The sequence below is a fragment of the Protopterus annectens genome, chromosome 11.part0, assembly GCF_019279795.1.
Source record: "Protopterus annectens isolate FY-2018-M chromosome 11.part0, PAN1.0, whole genome shotgun sequence".
Taxonomy (NCBI): Eukaryota; Metazoa; Chordata; order Ceratodontiformes; family Protopteridae; genus Protopterus; species Protopterus annectens.
This window is the reverse complement of record NC_056745.1, coordinates 1,144,632,590-1,144,650,400: the sequence shown is the minus strand read 5'-3', so window position 1 is coordinate 1,144,650,400 and position 17,811 is coordinate 1,144,632,590. Positions and strand designations below refer to the sequence as shown.

General features: G+C 44.5%; 1 protein-coding gene across 1 annotated transcript in view; it reads right to left on the bottom strand.

Annotated features, from left to right (window-relative positions):
- The window catches only part of LOC122815037 (gamma-secretase activating protein), a 1,452,063-nt gene that overhangs the window by 25,042 nt on the left and 1,409,210 nt on the right, over positions 1 to 17,811 (bottom strand). The gene's annotated exons all lie outside the window — the stretch shown is intronic.

Genomic DNA, 17,811 nt, shown 5'->3' with positions numbered 1-17,811 from the left:
TAAAATCAGGCAGGCATTTGGATATTCTGTGAAAAGCTGGACAGTTAGTGGTATGGTGCTCCTTAGGCAAGAAAGACTGATGTCCTTATCACTATTTCTTAGCTAACAGCTCTATGGCTAGAATGTCACTGGTGCCTGACCAATAAACTAACACTGAACACTGCTAAAGCAGCTACAGTGGTATGTTGCATAACTCACAAGTTAACTAATAGAAACCCCCAAATCATAACTAGTCTAGATAATGTTCAAATAATCCAAACTTAGTATATTACACCAGTTCACAAGGTTTCCTTCAAATCGCATACAGAAATAAAAACATACAAAGTGAATACTTACCTCAGGGTGTCATGAGTGTTATATACAACTGCCAATCACTTCATCCTTCAAGCCAGGTGGGCCCTTGCCATCAATGTGCTTATTCTACAACTGGAATATGCTATTCATCTTTTTACATTTACTTCATTCCATACTACCTACCCAATTCAAACAAGGCACAGAAGAGTAAGTTGGTGAGAAAAGCTTTAGCAACATTGAGCCCGAGAAAACTGGAACCACCTCCCTCATGTACTAAGAAAGCAAATTATTCAGAGTTCAAACAAAACCCTTTTAAAGCATCTACAATGAAAGTACTGCTACAGCTGCTTCACTGACAATGAGTAGATGGACACCAGGTTCAATCCCTGACACAACATCAAAACAGACAGCAGCACCTTCTTTGCACTCAGTTGGAGTGCATTACTGTAATATGTAAACAATGTCTGGTTCTGTAAACTGCAAATGCTGTACAGTTATGTAACTTGTTGAAAAGAATGTTCCGTATGTAATGCTTTTTAACTGAATACTGTCAACTATTTCTTCTACTACTGTAACTGACATGATGCTGTACTAATGTCTTGAGACACTTATTTCTTAACAGTAAATTTTACAAACAAGTGTAACTCCCTGCGTGCCAGTGTTATGGCTGAAAATGGGTCTTTGGACCAGTCCCCCTACTCAGTTAACAAATAACTAAAAAAATACATAAACAGTGGCCATAGGGAAGGTTAGGTGGACATTTTGACCAACATATGTGTGTTGTAGCAAAGTCCTTCTGTAATGCACAGCTTATAAACAAAGGGATTGTGTCTAGATTTAGGGATGTCATTGTCCCACTTTAATCAGCTCTCATTAGGCCAGTCATTGAATATAATGTCCCCTTTGGCATGTATCTGTCTCGACACATGCAACAAATGGAACACCAACAGATATACCTTACTGAAAGGATTCAAGACCTAAACAACATGTCCTACATGGACTGACTCAAAGTCCTGTCACTATACCTGGTATCCTATAGACTGCTAAGAGGTGACTTGTGTCTGGCATACAAGGCGTCCTCTGACCCATTACTGATGGATTTACTGCACATTAGCAAGCCAAATGGCATTAGAAATACTTGGTCTAGGGATCTAAACCTCTTTTGTAACATCAACAGAATGGTTTGGAAGGACAGGTATATTTCCCAGAGGACACTGCTGCTGAGGAACAGACTCTCCATCACATAAAGCAAAGTTCTTCCCTGTCCACTTTCAAGCGCAACTTAGATCTATGGATAGGAAACAAAAATTTATCCCAGGACTGCCCCCTATATTACTAATGGACAGATACATCTGCTAAATGCGTTATTCCAAGCATGGGTCTCCTCAAATTACCTATGGTATAATCCCAGTTATTCTCCTTAGAATTAATATATAAATGTGAGAGTGTTCAATCTCGCCTTTGTTCTTACACATGGGTTCGGAGCCGATCCTCGGCTCTGTGCCGGCCGACTGCAAGCTCTGCATCGAGAAGAAGCTCGAGGACATCTAATACCCACAATCCCCCTCTGCCTTTACCTCAGATCTAGTTTGCCGCTGCTGCATACGCATCGCTGGAGGCTAGCTCGAGGCTTTACAGATAAGATTTTTATCTATTCTGTTTAAATTTCAAAAAATTTTCTTTCAATCTAGTTAATTAAAGTATAGAGTACGGTGTGTGAGTGGATTAGAAATTCTCGGTACCTTAGAATAAGTTTAACTTAGTTAACTTTCGGGTATAGAGTTTTTCGGGGCCTACCACCCCTACTTGGACACTTGTGACTAGAAACTTGTTGTAGTCTTGCTTTTTAGGCAATTATCAAACAGACTTTCAATTACCGGATTTTACACTTTTGACTAGAAACTTTGTTGTAGTCTTGCTTTTAAGCAATTATCAAACGGACTTTCAATTACCGGATTTGACACTGTTACTGGATTTGACTTTTTACTGGACTAGACTGTCTCTTTCATTTGTCAGTATGTCTGAGAAAATAAAATCTGGCTTCAAACGTTGTCAGTGTGGCCAAAAAATGTCGGTCACAGACAACCACAGTTCCTGTGTCTACTGTCTTGGCCCTCTCCACTTACAAGAGGACTGCTCTATTTGTCACTCTTTTAGTGGGAGGGTCATGACAGATAGGCGCAGGAAACTGATGGATAGAGGATTGTTGAAACCCTCTTTCCAGGAGGCTCTGGATGCTTCAGACCAGGCATCCAAGTCTTCGAAGGTCGAAGGCGTCGGAGCCAAAGTCATCGGCTCCGAGCTCTTCGGGTCTAGTTAGATCACCGGTTCCACAGACTTCGGGGCCGAGTGTTCAACTGTTGGCAGTTTCCGAGCCTCGAGTCTTGGAACCGGTGACGGAGCTCCCTCCACCGACTCTGCTGAGGTCGGCTCCGTCTTCGATCCCTTCGACTCATTCTTCTAGGCCCCTTTCCGACACCGACGTGGACCGTGTGGTGCAGAAACTGATGGAGCATACGGCCCTGTCCAAGCTTATCTCGGTCTCCTCTCAGTTGACGTCGAGACTTGAAGGCCTGCCACTATCTCCATCTGTTCCTCCTCCGAGACCTGTCCAGTCTTCGGAGCTGGAAGAAGCTGAACTGATGATTGTGGAGCCCTCGGTGCCAGAACCGTCTTTTTCTCGGTCGGTACCGTTCACCTCGACTCCATCCGATCCGGTACCGGAGTCTCGGGGCCGAAGATCCGTCCTTGGTTCCGGGACCGAGAGTCGGACCGATGTTTCGGTTCTGACCCACCCTCTCGGGGCCTCGGCACGGATCGATTCGGTTCTGTCCTCGGGGTCGGTGCCTTCGGCTCCTGTTTCGGGGATTCTTCCCATTTCTTCGGAACCGGGAGATACCTCGACTCGGGACCCGGGGGCCTTCGACCTCATGAGGAAGGTGTTGTCTACCCAGACAACCACATCAGCAGGTACAGCTTCTCCTCCCCACAAAGGACCGTTATCCTCCTCTGCACCCACGGCCACGCCCAAGCGTCGGGCACCAGTGTCTCAGCCACCCCTGGAGGGTGCCCCCTCTTCCTCGGAGGCTTCTTCGGATGCTCCCCACGAAGAAGTTCCTAGGAAAAGACTGTGTAAGAGGAGACACTTGGATTCTCCACAAGAATCCTTGACATCTGATACTGACTTAGATGAGTCAGAAGGGTCCCCTAAGTCACCTTCAGAGGATGTCTCTTTTTCTGACATCTTGGAGATCCTAAAACAGAGAGGTGACTGGCAAGCCCTCCCCCCTTCTGAGGATGAGTCAGTTTTGCTGAAGGCATTTGGTGCCCGTCCTTCCTCCTCCTGGGTCACTCCGCCCTTTGATGAGTTGATGGAATTGATTGCTCGAAGGGCGTGGGAGACTCCTGACACGGTGGAACCAGTCCCTAGGAAGCCGAATAAGTACATCACGGCACCACAGGACAAAGCTTACCTCACCAAAGGAGTTCCAGTAGACGCCATGGTGGTGGCAGCGGCCATGAAAAAGGAGATGTCGGAGTCTTCCTCATCTGTCCATCCGCCTAACAAAGATTCTAGGACCATGGACAGATACGGGAAGCGCATTTTCAGTTCAGCGGCTTTCTATGCGTTCCCTGAACTATTTGACTCATTTTACACGTTTACAGAGGGATCTAGTCAAAGAGTTGGGAGATACCCTCCAGGGTGCTACAGATGCCGCGGTCTCAGAGAAAGTTACAGCGCATCTCAACACCCTTACGTCCATTGTGAACTCATCCATGAGGCTGATATCCTATGCAGCCGAAGGATCGAGTAGGGCAGCGGCTTCAGCGATTGCTCTTCGTAGGCAATCCTGGATGCGCTTATGTTCATTTGCGGAAGCCTTCAAGTCTTCCTTTACTAATGCCCCATTTGACGGAGCCACACTTTTTGGCCCTAAAGTAAAGGAGACCCTTACCCAGTGTGAACAGGAGGGAAAGACTCTGTCTGCTGTCGGAGTCCGTTTTTCCACCCCTTCCAGACCGTACCCCAAAGGGCAACGTGGTGGGAAAATGTGGTTTCGAAAACCCCAAGGATCTTTCCCAAACACACAGGGTGATGCCCCCTCTAGAGGCAGAGGGGGGGGGCAGAGGTGGAAGACGCCGCCCTGGCGGCAGAGGGGGTCCGCACAACCAAGGTGACAGGGATAACCTCCCTGGCAAACCTTTTCAGCACTCCTGAGAGGAGGCCCGACTGTCCTGCTCTGGAGGCAGTCGGGGTCGCTAGCTTTATACCCTCAGGCCTGGCAAAACCTTTCTTCAGACAATTGGGTAAAAAGCGTTGTTACCAGAGGTTACAAAATCCCATTTCTATCCACCCCATTCCAAAAGAAAACTCCCAGATGTACCACCCCATCTGCGAGAGCCAGCAGCTACAGAAATTTCAAAGCTGCTAGAAAAAGAGTCATCCAACCAGTCCCAGCGGACCAAATAGGATTCGAACTTACTCAAGGTTCTTTTAGTTCCAAAGAAAACAGGGGACTGGAGGCCAATTCTGGACCTAAGTCATCTCAACACCTTTGTCAAGAAGGAAAAGTTCGGATGGTCACGCTTCAATCGATCCTTCCATTCTTACAGAAGGACGACTGGATGTGCTCAATAGATCTGAAAGACGATACTACCACATCAAAATGGCCAGGGCGTCCAGGGATCATTTGCGCTTCGGCTGGGAGCCAGTCACTATCAGTTTCGAGCCCTGCCCTTTGGTCTGACCACAGCCCCCAGGGTCTTCACCAAATGCATGGCAGTGGTAGCGTCTCATCTGAGGCGCCTAGGATTCCAGGTGTTTCCGTATCTGGACGACTGGCTCCTGTCTGCCACCACCAGGCGTCAACTGATACAAGCCAGGGATTACACCCTACAACTTTGTACACACCTTGGCATTTCAGTAAATTTCGAAAAATCGTTGCTACAGCCATCACAGCATATCTTATTCATAGGAGCGGATTTAGATACGCGTCAGTTAGTTCTAAAACTTCCTACAGAAAGAATAGTAGCACTTCAATTCAACATTTCCCTTCTTCTGTCGTCCAGAAAGTCCCCAGCAAAAATTGTTCTGAAAGTTTTGGGGCACATGGCAGCTTCTCTCATTGCGATACCATTGGGAAGACTGCACATGAGAGTGCTACAATGGCTTCTGTTTGCACAATGGTCATTCCAACAACTTCCACTGACTCACGAAATATTGATAACGAAAACATGCAAATCACACCTAATGTGGTGGTTACAGACTTGCAACCTATCCAGCGGAAGACCATTTGTGCTACCCGCACCGTCAGCGACGATAACCACGGATGCTTCCCTGATAGGGTGGGGGGGCATCTTTCAGGGACAGACAGTCCAAGGCGAATGGACCAATCTGGAGTACAATCTGCACATCAATGTTCTGGAGTTGAGGGCAGTGTTTTTGGCGTTGCAACACTTTGCTCCCCTTCTTCCTCCAGGGACCATTGCAGTTCAGACAGACAACATGTCCGTAGTCTGGTACATAAACAAGCAAGGGGAACCAGGTCTTACCAACTATGCAGAGAGGCCATGAGAATTTGGCAATGGGCAGAGTCCACGGTCGCTTTCTGATCGGAACGCACATCCCGGAGTCATCCAACGTCATAGCCGACAGGCTGAGCAGGGCAATACTATTGCCTCATGAGTGGTCCCTCAAACAGTCAGTTGCGAGAAGGATTTTTCGCAAATGGGGCCAGCCTACCTGCGATCTGTTTGCGTCTCCAATGAACGCCAAATGCAGGAGCTACTTTGCCCTATTACCCCCTCCAGGGGAAGTCCCCAGGGACGCGCTGGTGCACGATTGGCCCCCGGGTCTCCTATATGCTTTTCCTCCATTTCCCCTGATTGCAAAGTTCCTACAGAAAGCAAACAACCTTCAGAGGACTATTATTCTCATTGCTCCGTTCTGGCCTCGTCAAATTTGGTTCCCCTTTCTATTGCATCACCGCATTCGGGGACCTTGGATGCTGGACCCAGAGCCAGATCTACTGACTCACTCGTCAGGAGTTCCTCACCCATCTCTAGAATCTCTCCATCTAGCAGCTTGGCTGCTCCGCTTCCCTTTCTAGCCAGGTCGGTTCCCCTTACATCTGCGGTTCAGGATATTTTAGTAGCTTCTCATAAAGTTTCCACTACAAAGACTTACACCAGTAAGTGGAAACGTTTTGTCTTCTGGGCGGAGTCACATCAGTTGGACCCTGTTACAGCTCCTTTGAACAAGGTTTTAGAATTCTTGACTGAATTATTTCATGAAGGAGCTTCCCCGGCTACTTTAAGAGTACAGTTAGCTGCCATTTCTAACTATCATGTAGAAGAAAGTGGTGCGCCTATTATGGCTCACAGACTTTGTAAAGCCTTTTTAAAAGGTTCTTTCCATATCAGACCACCAGTCAGAAGTCCGACATCACCGTGGAATTTAAACTTATTGCTCTCTAAATTGATGTTACCACCCTTTGAACCAGCTTCAAGTTGCGCTTTGAAATTTTTGTCATGGAAAACATTATTTCTAGTGGCCATTACATCTGCTAGACGGGTGTCTGAGCTTCAGGCCCTTTCGGTCAAACATCCTTATTTAATTTTTCATTCTGACAGAGTATCCCTACGCACTAATCCATCCTTTCTTCCCAAAGTTTGTTCTTCTAGTAATATTAATCAGTCCATCGAATTACCCACCTTCTTTAAAACCACTCTAATAAATTGGAGTATATGTTGCACAAACTAGACGTCCATAGACAACTCAGATTTTATTTGGATAGAACAAAAGATCACAGGAAATCTGATCAACTATTTGTAGCCTTTGCTGACAGCAGAAAGGGTCTTGCAGTTACGAAACGAACTCTTTCTAAGTGGCTAACTGACTGTATCATTTATGTTTATGAAGCTTCTGACCAAACATTAGCAGCAAAACCCAGAGGACATTCTACCAGATCAGTTGCTACATCTTTGGCTCATGCAGCTCGCTTACCTTTAGACACTATTTGTGCGGCTGCTACTTGGGCTAAACCACATACATTTATCTCTCATTACAAAGTGGACAGGGTTTCTAGGGATAGGGCAACCTTTGGTTCCACTGTGCTCAAGAACGTTCTCCCTTGAGTTCCTCAGGATCATGGAGCTAGGGACGCTACCCATGTGTAAGAACAAAGGCGAGATTGAACACTCTCACATAAAGAAGTTATGTCCTTACCATAACGTTCCATGTGGAGTGTTCATCTCGCCTTGGTTATTACACTCCCACCCTTCCCACCCTTAGGAAGAACGTTCGATTTGGTGCCTGGTCTGGAGTATTCTCCTTCTGCTGTTGCAGTATTAGTGTTACTATCATACCCTTGGTATGTTTGTATATATGTACCTTATGTATATAGTTGGCATGTGTGCGTGCTTTATGTCTGGTTTGCTTGCAAACTAGATCTGAGGTAAAGGCAGAGGGGGATTGTGGGTATTAGATGTCCTCGAGCTTCTTCTCGATGCAGAGCTTGCAGGCGGCCGGCACGGAGCCGAGGATCGGCTCCGAACCCATGTGTAATAACCAAGGCGAGATGAACACTCCACATGGAACGTTATGGTAAGGACATAACTTCTTTTTATCAACCATGGGATGGGTAAAGCCTGTAACCAAATGGGATAGGTTGTTTCGATCACATAAAGGGAAATTGGCTTGGCTTAAAATGGCCCACAAGGGCAGCTAGCCTAGTACTTAACTATTAACATATATTTCACTGAAGCCCCTTCCCCTAAGAACAGTTTATTTGACAGCATTCACCCATAAAGTGAACTCATCGCCTCAGTGTTGGAGTAACTCGGCAGAAAAGACTTGGTAGTTCAGACTGCAAACTGGATACAGTTACACACGTCTTTCTTAAGTATTATAGCTCTAAGGATGAAAACCCTACTACTATCAGGCTGTATTTTTCCCACTTCTGGTTGGCATACTAACAACATCACTGTGAATTTACCTGCTTTACAGGCAAACAGATGTAAAGGATGGTCTTTCATTTAAATTACTGTTCATAAGCTTTCATACTAAAGTCCTGAATGTTGAGCCTGGCAAATCTAATACATACATACCTGAGGTTCGTGTTACATTAAAATCTTAAATCAAACTCCATGAGTGATTCTAAAAACTATGGTTGCATTGCAAGGGTACATAGCTACTTCACTTTAATAAACTCAATGTGCTTTGCCTACTTTCTTAGTCTGCCATTTCAAGTCAAGCTGTATTTAAACCAGCATCTCCAGAGGAGCATCTAATCTAATCAAATGTCAAGTGGGGATGCTAATTAATCGCCTATGAAATTTGATGTGTGATTAAAACAAAACTTGTTTTGTTGTGATAACACTGTATTTATTTATTTATTTATTTTTACTATGAGCAAATCATGCCTTTGTGGATTATTTTGAAATATCTAGCTGTTTTGTTTATTGTTGTTAACTGCTGCTATTGTTTCTGCAGTAAAAATGTAAGAATGAGCTACACCTTTAAGATGCTTATAAAATGCAAGTCCTCTTAGATTGTCTTATACATACTGAGGTTTTGGAAAAGTATTGTAGCTATAATGTACTGAATCTTTAGTCTGAGAATGCCATTATTATTTATGGGTAGACCTCTCATCTTTCTCTATTTTGAAGAAAAGTTCCTATTTTCAGGCCTGATTTACCCCTTCACATGATGTCCCTATTTTTTGAGCTATGCCTCTATTTTCAGGCTTCATTTACCCCTTCACACAATTTTCTGTATCCCCCCTCATCACAAATGATTTTTGAAGCTGTGGGCTCAGTAATGGCACAGGAAACCATATTACAAGACCAACATGCTAGTGGCAACAATAAAAAAAAATGGGACACATCTCACAGCTACCTTTTTTCCAAAGTAAAATTAAGTCTGCAGATTTTAGACTGTCTCTTTAAAAATGTGCTTACATTTCCCATCGTTTTTTCATTTTGTGTTTTTAAAATGGATTTGAGTAGTATCCCACATTCCTACTGGAAGTGGGAAGAGTTATGTGCTATTTGGTATTCAAATATTATGCTATCCTGTCTTTCTATTCCTCCCAGTGTTGGCCATTACAACCCCCCTACCTCCACCCAGCTGCCAGAAACTGGAAAATAATTTAGAGACCAAACCAAAGAAACATGCAAAAACAGTATAGAAACAGGCTGTTTATACAGACTTAAAAAAAGGGGGGGGGGGTCAACACCAATTTTAATCAGTATAACTACTGGTTATCCTTAATCAGCTGCATGGAGTACACAAACTTATGCTTTTAAATAGTTTTATTCATAATTTTTTAACCTGCCTGAGCCTTTCATCAGAGTGTTGTTCCTGCCCCCTTTGTTATTCTTTGGTTGATAACTGAAGCCACTTCCCTTCCTGTTCCATAGCCCTAACAAGGAGGTGGAAGATATATTTTCTCCTCGTTTTTGTAAGAGTTCACTGCTACCTAAGGGTAGGTCTGCTATGCTCAGCAGTGCTTCAGCCCCATGATTTCTCATCCCTCCCAACCCCAACATTTCATTTATACACAACCATTTATCCACTCCCATGAACTACCACCCCAAAGTCTTCCTTTTCAAAATGCTCTGCCATTCAACCCTCCCTCACTCAGCATACCTCTTGACCCCTTCATATCACTACTCTCACCATAAACATTGCACTGCAACATACATATCTAATTCTAATCAACCTTAACACAACTCTTCACTACACTAACCTTTACAAACAGATCCTCAACTCACTAAAATAATCAACCAGTTATCATTTCCAGACCAAAACATCAACCCTGTGTACTGCATGTGAAATATGCTACCTTGTCTCTTTAGCCATACTCTCTACTTTAATCCTGCTATCAATGCTAAGATCCTGTCAGCCGTCACAAAACCTTCAACTCCCTGCAAAGGGTGCTATTACTGAGCCCACAACTACAATTGTCAATTACATCCTCCAGAACAGCTTCTCACTTTACAACAACCACCACTTACTTTAAAAAAAAATGCATTCTGCTAAAAGAAACCATTACACCAAACTTCTGCCTAGAATCAGAAAGCAAGTAGCTGTCAGATTTAACCAAACCCCTAAAGTGCACCAAATAATGGCAATATATGGTGAAGCAACTGCTACCCCAAAACAAAACACGTGCAACACATAGCTCACAAAGCCAGTGTGCCGAACAGTCACAGCCCTTAACGCTAAACAACACACCTGATACACTTGTAATAGGTGACTCTATCATCAGGCACACTGACGTCCCTCTCACCAGGCTGAACAAGGAGAAGGTCACGGTGAGCTGCCTGTCGGGCGCTAGGATCCGCCACATAACACAAGCACTCAGGTCACTCCAAGGCAAGTACAAATATGAGTCAGTCATTGTCCATGCTGGTGTGAATGACCTGAGATGTACCTCCCTGGACTACATGAAAAGAGACATAGAGGAGCTCTCTGAGCATGTAGCCCAGGCCGGTATGACCCTGACCTTGAGTAGTATCTTACCCTCACCAAGAATGATGCCACAATATGAAGACAAGATGATCAATTTCAACAATTGGCTTAAGTATTGGTGTCATTCAAAGAGGATCCAATGCCTGTCAGCCTGGGATGACATGCTCGACAAGCCACGATGCTTCGCTAGGGACGGCTTGCACCTGTCACCCCTGGGCTTTCGAATATTGGCAAAGGCTCTTGCTACCCCCATAGTGCCTTTTTAGGCAAGGCTCAAAAGACAAACCCACCTCCATAGGTATCACAAGGGATAAGAAACTAAGAGTAATGCTACTCAACGCCAGAAGTCTAAACCTCAAGATGCACACACTCGAAACTCTCCTTAGCATGGAGAACATCGATATCTGTGCAGTAACAGAAACCTGGTTCAAGGCTCCCGAGAGCACCCCAGCACTACCAGGTTATACCTCATACCATGCTTTTCGGCCACAAAACTTGGACCGAACCACAAAAGGAGGGGGGGTATCAATATTCGTCAAAGATACCCACACCTCCAGGTTGGTGGCACAACATGAAGCATCAGAGACTATCCATGTGCAACTAACAGTGGGTAAAACTGCCTTCCAGTTTATAGCCTGCTAGAGACCACCCTCCCAAACACAGGAACCCCACTCGGCCATCCTGAGAATACTGGAAAATATGAAGGTCTCTCCAAACACCATTATATTGGGCGACTTCAACTACCCAAACATAGACTGGGAGCATTACTCTAGCTCCAACACTCTAGCCCAAAGGTTCCTAGAATTTATAAACTGAAATGCTATGGAACAACTTGTTACCACTCCCACAAGAGGGGAAAACATACTGGACCTGATCATCACCAACATGGGGACACTATGCTCCAGACCAGAAGTGTATCCCTCACTGGTAAGATCAGACCATAAACTAATCTCACTGGATATTCACATCCCGACCCCACCCCCTGCCCAGAAAACCACAGTGAAAAACTTCTCTAAAGCAAATTTTACACACCTCAAAACCGAGGCGGAATCCTTCAAAGCCCCCGGGCCTGTGGAAAATACGGCCCAGACCGCAGAATCCTTTATAAACGCATTCTATGAACACCTTCAGGAATGCATGGATCATGCAATCCCAAATAAAACCAAGACCCAATCCTCCAAAGGCAGACGTCCTGTCTGGTGGACCCCAGCCATAAACAAACTATACAATAGAAGGAGGAAGCTACTACATGATAGAGCAAAATCCCAAAAAGGGAAGGCATCTCTGATCAGCATTAGCAAAAAACTACGGGCACTCATAAAATCGTCTAAGGCCAGCTTCGAGAGAAAAATTGCACAGGACACTAAGGATAATCACAAGGCTTTCTTTAGTTATGTTAGGAATCTGGGTGGGAATTCTCAGAATTAGTCCAAAATGACAAAAGATACACCGAGCCCACAGACATTGCCAACATCCTAGCTGACAGGTTCAGTGCAAACTCCCCCCCCCTCCCCACCAAAAGGGCAAATATCTATCCCAACAGAGTGCTGCCCCCCTGACATCTCAGATGCTCAGGTAAGAGCCGCCCTCTCCAAAGCAAAAAACACAGCATCAATGGGACCAGATGGTGTCCCAGGCTGCGTCCTACATGAACTCCAAGAAGAGCTAAACCCAAACATAAAACTACTGTTCAATCTTAGCCTTACTACAGGATATGTACCCAAAGAGTGGCGTACAGCAACAGTGGTCCCTCTCCACAAAGGTGGTGCCTCAACGGATCCTGGAAACTATCATAAGTTTATAATAAACTAACATAAGCCTGACTAGCTGGTCTGCAAAGCTATGGAAAGGATCATCATGGACCTCATAAATAAAGATATTGGGGACCTACAGACACTGGATCCTACCCAGTTTGGCTTTGTTAAGGGCAGATCCTGCCTCTTAAACCTGGTTGATTTCTTTGAAACAGTCACCAAGACCATTGACGAGGGGAAGGTGGTCCACACAGCCTACCTAGACCTTGCAAAAGCCTTCGATACAATACCCCACTCAGGCATTATAGATAAGCTCACCAGCTTAAATATAAACCCCTATGTCACTAGATGGGTTGCAAACTGGCTCAAGGACAGAACCCACATGGTTAGAATTGCTGGAGCCATGTCAGACTCCAAACCAGTTACAAGTGGTGTCCCACAAGACTCAGTCCTGGGACCTCTCTTCGGTATATATTTTTCGGCGGTACAGGCCAACACGGAAGGACTGTGGCTGACCAAGTTCGCAGATGACTGCAAACTGGGCACCATAATCAACTCTCCAGCTGACACAAGCATCCTCCAAAAGGGCCTCATAGAAACAGACAACTGGTGCCAGAGCCATGGCCTCAAGCTAAAAGCCAAAATGTGTATAGTCATCCCCTTTGGCAAAAACAAAGTGCCCACAAATTACCACATAGGTGGTAATCCATTAAGTACAGAAGAAGTCATTAGGGACCTGGGGACCCAAGTTGATAGCAATCTGTCATTTGACAACCACGTGGCCAAAGTGGTTAGAAAAACATTTTATATAGCCCACCTAATCATGAAGGGATTCACATCTAGATCAGGGGAGGTCATCGTGCCTCTTTACTCATCCCTCATCAGGCCCATAATTGAGTACAATGCCCCTTTTGGGATGTACCTTACCAGACACCTGCAGCAACTGGAAAGACCCCAAAAGTACTCACCAAGAGGATCAAAGGGCTCAAACAGATGCCATATGCTGCCCGGTGAAAGAAACTCCAGCTCTACTCAGTGGCATACCGCCTGCTCAGAGGGATCTGTGCCTGACGTATAAACCATGTCCAACCCGGAATTAATGGACATGCTGCACCTCAGAAAATCCAAATCCCATCGAGCTACGCGCTCGAGAGACTTGAACCTCAGCACTGAAATAAATAGGACATGCTGGAGGGACAGATTCATAACCCAGAGGCTCCCTTCACACTGGAATAAAATCCCAGTCCAGGTTAGGCAGAGTCCCACATTGACTCTCTTCAAGAGGAATCTTGATGAGTGGATGGGAGATCGTAGGTTTACCCCGGCTATCACTTCTGTGTCACTGTTAGACAGAGGCACAGTATACTAACCTCAAAAAAAGACATAGCAAAATTAATTTAAAATGGGTGGCGAAAGCCAAACACACTCTGGCTAGGCTTATCAATGCCCTAGAGCAGATAGCCTAGTATGAACCTATGAACCTATACACTCAAGCCCAGGAACTTCCACCACTAACGGTAGATAAAATCCCCATCCAGCCACACTTAACCCATAACATACATGCAAATAATCATTCAGCCACTGTAGCTAATGCCCCTCTAAAACACAACAAACAAAAAAAAATACCAAAGCAGCTCACGCAGGCCATACAATATATATATCAGAAATACATGCAGCATCTGCAATAAAACTGGTGAACTTGACACCTGGAATCAAACTTACCACCCCACATACAAGTATTCACTGAAACATAGTTAAAATTCATCATCAAATATGAAGAAGTACTACAACTAAGATATAATATAATAAAAAGAAATGACTGGACCACCAGACATGCTGGAGGAGTACGTATCATGTTCCTTAACACCTTAGAAACAGCAATGCACTCCAAACGCCCCACAACATTTGATACAGAAGAACGAATAATAATCAGTCAGAAACTGAATTCCCATAAGGCAATATGCATAATAGAAATGGAAACAATACTAATACCACTGAAAATACTTAACTGGATAACTAGCAATGTAACGCAATCTATTCTATGACTTCAACATAGACTGGTCTGATCATGACACTAGCACATCACACTTAAATATCAGTCTATCCAGTCTGATCCAAGTAATTAAATATCCAACAAAATATAATAAATCCTCTGGCGAAGCTAGAACTCAGGATTGTATACTATCCACTAACTTAGAAAAAAAATAAACCAGGCTGGAATCCTTGTTTATACACTTAGCAACCACCATCCAACTGATAGAATCAGAAGCTTCATAAAAATCATCAAGGGGCCAACACCTAAACTCTATAAGAAAACTTACCAACTTCAACCAAGACGTTTCACTGAGACCATGAGACCTTACAACTGGACCCCACTAAAAATACTGCCAGTAGATGATGCTTTTTCATACTTCAGTACCACCTTTCTGCAAATGTTAAACCAACAGGTACCTCTGAGATATAAGTGAGTTAAAGTGATAACTTCCACAATGGCTAAAATGGAAAAAAATAATTAAAACTAGGGATAGTGCTTTTGAATAAACAGTTGCAATAATGGTTAAGGTCTTTGTTTCCCATGAAAAGGATACAAGGATTGATCTTGATCTCCAACAAAATGCCTGTGTAGATTGCATGTTCTCCCTGTGGGGTTACTCCCACCTTATAAAAAACATGCTGGGTGTTTCCAACTCAAACTCAGCCTGGAATGGAGTTGTGGACAGCAGCAGGACAGGCTCCAGGTGGTGCCAATTAGGCATCAAATGTGGTATGCAGTGTCCTCTAGAAAGGAGAATATGGTTTATAGACTGAATGCCATTTCAGAGCTAGCAACTTGATAGCATATAAATTGGCTGTAGGTGATTCACACTGACTAATATTGCCATAAAATGGGCACTGCTATTTGCTGATACTAAGTGGATTGAGGACTCGGCCTACTCTGACTTATGCCAGGGACACATACTAATGAAGGGGATGGGTCTATGTGTCTCTATTGGTCAGTATGTGCCTGCAGTAAAACTCAACAGCCTTGGGTCAATAGGCTGCTGTTTGGTTACTATTACCTGGAATAGCTGTTGAGAAAAAGCTGGATGAAAGCCAGTCAACCTATAAAACATGAACTAGGGATTGCTACCCTCAATATAGGTTCACTGACTGGATATAGGTTGGAAATGGATGACATGATGGTTAGAAGGAAGCTGGACATGCTCTGTATCCAGGAGATAAGATGGAAGCAAAGCCAGTTGGCTTGGGATCCAGAGTCTACCACTCAGGGAGACGACAGACTAGAAATGGTGTGGGAATTGTGGTGGGGAAAAGGCTTCAGAAGACAGTGAGATATGACATCAGAGTTAGCGACAGTGGGGGGCCAAGGGGGTCAGTGCTGAGCCTCTTACTGTTTTGTATATAATTCTCAGAAATTCAGGTCAAACCTAAAGGGTTGTGGCTGACTATGTTTGCAGATGACTGCAAACTGGTGCAATCACTGAATCCCCAAATGATGTCAGTATATTCAGGAGGGTCTCACACAGACAAACAACAACTGGCGTATTAGTCATGGTCTCACACTGAATGCAAAGAAATGCATCTTCATCCCCTTTGGCACAAACAATGTCCCTTCTCACACTGTCAAATCAATAGCAATACCCTAAGTACCCATGAAATTTTAAGGGACCTGGGTCACAGATTGACCATGACCTTAACTTCGACCACCATTGTAGGGAAAGCTTTCCATGTAGCTCACTTAATTGTAAAGGCATCACATTGAGAGTACAAGAAGTTATACCACACTATACTCGGCACATATCTGGACCATAATTGAGTATAACTCCCCATTCGGTATGTACCGTACTAAGCACCTACAGCAATTAGAGAGACCTTAGATGTTTCTAACAGAGAAGATCAAGGGCAACAGACCCGGGTAACTGTAGACCCATAAGTTTAACCAGCATCATCTGCAAGGCAATGGAACGAATCCTCATGGACTTCATAAATAAGGATATAGGTGACTCTAAACCCTGGATCTGTCCCAGTTCGGTTTTGTCAAGGGGAGGTCAGACCTGCTAAACCTGGTGGGCTTCTTTGAGAATGTGACCAGAGTCACAGATGAGAGCAAAGCCATGCAGACATCATATCTTGACTTGGCCAAGACTTTCGACACTATCCCACATTTGGGCATCATTGACAAACTAACCCAGTTGAATATCAACCCCTTTGTTGTCAGGTGGGTTGCAAACTGGCTCACAGATCAACAACATTCAGTTAAAGTGGGAGGTTTTACCTCTACCAGCAAACCTGTCACCACGTCCCACAAGGGTCAGTGCTGGGCCCCCACTGTTTAGCATATACTTCTCTGAAGTCCAGGCCAAAATGGAGGAGCTGTGACTAACCAGGTTTTTTGTGGATGACTGCAAATTAGGTGCTGTCACGGAATCCCCTAGCAATGTCAGTGTACTTCAAAAGGGGCTTACACAGACCAATGATTGGTGCCAAAGCAAAGCCATGGTCTTACACTAAATGCTAAAAAAAATGCATCATCATTCCCTTCGGAAACACAATGTCCCTATGATTATAAAATAAACAATAATACCCTAAGTATCAATTCAGTAGTGAGAGACCTTGGAACACAAGTTGACTGTGACCTCAACTTTGACCACCATGTGTCTGCTGTGGTGAGGAAGGCATTCTACGTCGCTCATCTGATTAGCAAAGTCATCACCTCATGGATAAAAGAGATTATAACTCCCCTGTACTCGTCTCTCATCGGGCCTGTTATTGAATATAATGCTCCCTTTGGTATTTACAGTACCAGGAACCTGCAGCAACTTGAGAGACCTTAGAGATTTCTAACTAAGAAAATTCAGGGTCTCCAGCATGTGTTTTGTACGGACAGACTGAAGTCACTGTCACTGTACTCAGTAGTGTACAGACTACTTGCAGGCAGCTTGTGTCTGGTTTACAAGGCTATCTCTGACCCAAATCTAATGGAAATGCTGCACATCTGTAAGTCAAACAGGACTAGAGTCACCCGTTCCGGGGACCTCTATCCTAGCCTGCAACATAAAAAGGACCTGCTGGAGAGACAGATATATGTCTCACAGGTTGCCTCTCCTCTGGAATAGGCTTCCAATCCATCAAGCAGAGCACCTCCATGACCCTGTTTAAGTGCAACCTGGACAACTGGATGGGAAACAGTAAATTTCTGACAGGGCTTGTCCCGGCTTCTCTCCTGGACATGGGTAGTCTTTGCTGGAAAAACCTTGGGCATAGATGATGTATTTCATCTAGTAT